The sequence below is a fragment of the Nannospalax galili genome, unplaced genomic scaffold (assembly GCF_000622305.1).
Source record: "Nannospalax galili isolate Female #2095 unplaced genomic scaffold, S.galili_v1.0 scaffold618, whole genome shotgun sequence".
Taxonomy (NCBI): domain Eukaryota; kingdom Metazoa; phylum Chordata; class Mammalia; order Rodentia; family Spalacidae; genus Nannospalax; species Nannospalax galili.
In genome coordinates this window covers 29,779-34,975 of record NW_008341873.1, presented here as the reverse complement: position 1 = coordinate 34,975, position 5,197 = coordinate 29,779, and positions in this window count along the sequence as shown.

Genomic DNA, 5,197 nt, shown 5'->3' with positions numbered 1-5,197 from the left:
GACCAATCAAGAGTTGCCACGTCCAAGACGGGTTTATTAACCTATATAAGGGCTGGGTTTCCGACATTCGGGGTCTTCGCCCTGTAAGCTTATGCTCTCCCTCTCAAGATGCATTAAAGCTTTTCTGCAGAAGGATCCTGAGTGTGCCGCATCGTTCTTGCTGGCGAGACGATAGCGTGGGACAATCCTTCACTTTCAAAAAAATCAGATCGAGTTCAAATTTCAAAAGCATTGGGGAAGACAGGAACAAAAGCCCAAGGTCCAGGTACAATGGAAGGACCCTGTGACAGGAGACTGGCGGGGCCCAGATCCGCTACTAACTCAGGGCCGAGGCTTTACATGCATCTTCCCCATAGGCGACCCTGTTCTGATATGGATACCTGCCCAAAATATTAAATTCCATAGTCAGGAGGTAATGGATCCTGATCAGCCTGATATGACTGCTAGGGATGATTAATATAAGCCTTCATGCATGAAAGTGCCCATGAGACAAGGCTCTTGTTTTCCTTTCACAGGTGATGAAAAGGCCTGGGTGGACCTTGTTGCTGGCCTTCAGGGTGCTGGGTATCATGCTCATGGTTGATGATTGTACTAATGTTCCTTTCAGTGCTTTCTATCCTTAGGTGCTTATTACAGCTCCTTCGACACCAAAATCTTCAAATAAGATCACTGCTCAAGTTCTCTTGGCCTACAGTCTCCCGAGTCCCTGCCCTCTCCTAGGGTAGTCCATACATGGCTCGCAGAGCTCCAATAGGCTTGGTATGCCTTCCCACGGGCTGGCCTCACCCGGACAGGGTCCCTTGTTCCAAAGCGAGCACCCTATGTCAATGACAGGTAAGATCCTCCTATGACAGGTACGCCTAAGACAGGGCGTGCACAAGGCCAGGTGCTCTACCCAATGACCGGCAAGGCTTGATCATGGGGAGGACAACCTAAGACAGACTAGAGTGCCTGGATTGAGGGGAGAGCTAGCTGCTGACCCTCTGGGAGCCGTCATTACAGGACAACATGGGTGACCCGTGAGAAAATAGCCTATGAAGGCCCAGCCTAACCCTGGGCATAAAACAAAAAGGGGGAGATGTAGGGCTCTTATAAATGGCCAGAACAACTCAACAAAGATGACACTGAGAGGAAGTGAGAGAGACGCAGCCTTACTTGTTTTGAAAGTCTTCAGACTGGCTGACCGATACTTCCACACTGCTGAGGAGTACATATTCAGCGTGTGATCATCCTTAAGATGCACGAAGTGCTGCTTTCCTGCTTGATTGACCTTTAAACTGATTGGAGACCCTCACGGGGAGGGGGATTTCCAGATGCCTTTATAAGCTCTGTGACACCTGCAATAAACGAACTCCTGCTTGACAAGATTCCCTGTCGGGTCTGATTGTCCTCTGTGTGGAGGGCTGGTCATTTAAAAATTAGTGGTGATGGGGCTGGAGAGATGGCTCAGTGGTTAAAAACACTTGTTGTTCTTGCAAAAGACCTGGGTTCAAATTCCAGCACCTACATGGCAGCTAACAACTGTAACTTGAGTCCCAGGGAATCTGACAGCCTACAGCCTCTTCTGACCTCTGCGGGCATTGCATGACATGGGTGCACTTACCTACATGCAAACAATACATGCATACCCATAAAATTTTTTTAAAAAGTTAAAAAAATGAGTGGTGATAAATGCAGCTTAAAAGTAGCTTCCAGGTTTTTTTTTAAAAAACACATATTAGCCGGGTATGGTGGCCCACACCTGTAGTCCCAGCATTTGGGAGGTAGAGACAGGCAGATCTGTGTGAGTTCAAGGCCAGCCTGGTCTACATAGTGAGTTCTAGGACAGCTGGGGCTACAGGGAGACCCTGCTTCAAAAAGACAAAAAAAAAGAGAAAGCATATTAAAGGACTGGGCACATTGCAGTTCACGCCTTCACTCTCAGCAGTTAGGAGACAGAGCACCAGGCAGATCTCTATGAGCTCAAGACTAGCCTGGTCTACCTAGCAAGTTCCAAGCCAGCCAGGGCTACATAGTGAGACTTTGCCTTAAAAAACAAGGCAAAACAAAAAACCAGCTTCCAGCTATAGATTAGACAGCCATTATAACTGTAGAAGTAGTTGCTCTCAGAGGAGGCATTTCAGTTTTCAGTAGATATTCTTTGAATACCTATTAGGTACTTGAGTATATCCATACAGATTCAAATATACAGGAAGAGACTGTGCCCTCATGAAGCTTATGTTCTAGCAGGGTTTCCCTTTAACCCCCAGATGGCCTGGAGCTCACTATGTAGACCAGGCTGGCCTTGTCTAACAGAGATCCGCCTACCTCTACTTCCTTGGTGCTGGGATTAAAGGCATGTGCTACCACACCCAGAAAAAATAAGTACTTTAACAAATGAATTTTATAATATTTTAAAAGGTTGTAAGAATGATAATAAAAGAATTGAATAAAATAAAAATGTCAGGCATGACTACAAGAGGTAGTTTATGGATTTTTCGGTAAGAAAAATGAGCAGTCATCGGAATATTTTGAGTACAGGAATTATAACTGACATGGAGTTTTAAGGTAACATTCTGGCTGATGAGATAGTTCAGTTGGTAAAAGCATATTTGACATGCAAGCCTGATGACCTGAGTTCAGTCCCTTGTAGTCCATGGTGGAAGGAGAAAACTGACTCTCAAAAGTTGTCCACTGACCTCCATATGTATATTATGGTATGTATGCACCAGAACTCTCATACACATATATATGATACATACATATTAAACACACACATAATAATAATCAGTAAAATTTAATACTCTGGATTCACCTCTGAGAAGAAAAACTAGCATTTGGACACAGGACCTTGAAATTCAGTGATTTCAAACTACAGCTGTTTCATGATTCTATGGGTGTCATTTGGATACAGCCTAATGTTAATAGTTGCACTTGCTCTAGATGTCTCCTGGGGCTGAAAGTCGAAGCTAGCTTCTCTGCTGTCTATAGCTCAGCAGGGTTTGGGCTAGTGGGCTGAAGTGGCTGAACTAGTGTTATGATGTGGGCCTTGATACTTTGTCAGCTTAATTCCTTGCGTCTTCTATTAGTTTGAAAGGCCTGTTTCCATGTAGTCTCCATCACATGTTCTATCCATTAGGGTAGATTAGAAGTCAACTATATTTCTTGACAGAGTTGTTTGAGATTCTGGCAAAGCCAAACCCAGCAGGCCTTCTTAAAACTTGGCCTTGGGCCAGGTGTGGTGGTGCACACCTTTAGTCCCAGCACTAGAGAAGTAGAAGCAGGTAGATCTCTGTGAGTTCAAGGCCAGCTTGGTCTACATAGTGAGTTCCAGGCCAGCTGGTATTACAGGGAGACTCTGTCTCAAAAAGCCCCCCAACCCAAAAAAACCTGGCCCTGGAACTGATTTGTTTTTACTTCTGATTATGTTGTATTGGTTAACCATTCTGTTGGTGGATTTGGTCTCAGCCCAGATTGATGGATTTCTCAAATACCAGGTGGTATTAATCAGTAGGATCATTAGAGTAACTGCCTTTCACTACAAGTTAGGAGGACAGTACAGTTTACTTGACTGGATGAACTAGGGTGGTAACCACACAGATAATGTGATTCTGGTTATATTTGGGTAACAGAAAAATGCTATTTCTGAAGTACAATCTTTAAAATAAAAGTGTATTCAGTAATGACTACAAGATATAATAGGATATATTAAGGGTGGGGCATTTCAGTTTTCTGCATGCTGACTTTAGATGTACAAGGTGTAGGGCAGGCAGTGATAAAACAGCACATATGAGTTCTTCATATGTGCGGGGCAATTGTAGAGGTACTTGAAATTTTGAGAGTGAGTGGGACCACTAAGAGAATACATGTAGATAGGTGATGAAAAGAGGAGGACTGAAAGGACAGAGGACTGACCCCTAAGTTCTTCAAATGTACTAACTCAGGGTAAAAAGCGAGGGACATTATGAGGAATGACCGGGGAAGTGGTGGATAGAAGGAAAAGCAAATGGGCATGGTATCCATGGGCTAAGGGAAGAAAGAATTATCAAGTTCCAGAAAACATTGGGTAGCTGCTTTTGTGTTGAGTGTCATTAGTGAGGAAAACTTATCTTTAAATTTAGAAAGGTTTACACCTTTTTGGATTAACTTGAAAAGAGCATCTTTGTTGGAATAATTGGAAGCTTGATTGGAGTGAGTAAAATTAGACAAAGCAAAAGGGAGATATAGCTCAGTAGGTAGTGTGCTTGCCTAGCATGCATCTAGCTCTGGGTTTGATCCCCGGCACCTCATTAACTGGTCGTGGTGGTGCATGCCTATAATCCCAGTACTCAGGCAGTGGAGGCAGGAGGATTAGAAGTTCAAGGTCTTCCTTGGATACATAGCAAGTCTAGGACAGATGAAACCTTATCTCAAAAGAGAGTGTTCCCTCTTGATTGTTATTTTAAGCAGCATTGATTTATTCTGTATATGGGAGGGGCTGGCCATTTTTCCAGCAGTAGAAACCATGTGTGAGGTAGAAGTTTTACTTTTATGTACTGTTGGCTTTCAGCTTTGTGTTACTATCCATTGGTATGCCACAATCACTTCTGAAGGCTGTTGCAGGCCTTTATTATTTACTTATTTTATCATCTGATTTGATTATAGGTACATTCCCTTACTATGTTTTATAGTGTATGTTATTAGTTTTCCTTTTGAGAACATGACATTTATATACAGAATCCTGGATGACATCTCGTACTTGAATATGCCATTTAAAAATCAGTTCCTGACCCTGATCCTGACCCTGACCCTAAACCCTGACACTAACCCTGACCCTGACCCTAACCCATAACCCATAACCCTAACCCCTAACCCTAACTCTAACTCTAACCCCGACCCCAACCCAAACCCCAACCCCAACCCTAACCCTAACCCCTAACCCTAACCCCTGACCCTGACCCTGACCCTAAACCCTAACCCCTAACCCTAACCCTTCCTTAACCCTGACCCCTACTGTGACCCCGACCCCGACCGTGACCCTAACCCTAACCCTCACCCTAAAACCCTAATGCTAACCCTAAATCCCTAACCCTAACCCTCACCCTAAAACCCTAACCTTAACCCTACCCTAACCTTAACTCTAACCCTAACCTAACCCTAACCCTAACCCGAACCCTAACACTAACCTAACCTAATTGATACCCTAACCCTAATCTTATCCCTTGTTCTAACCCTAGCC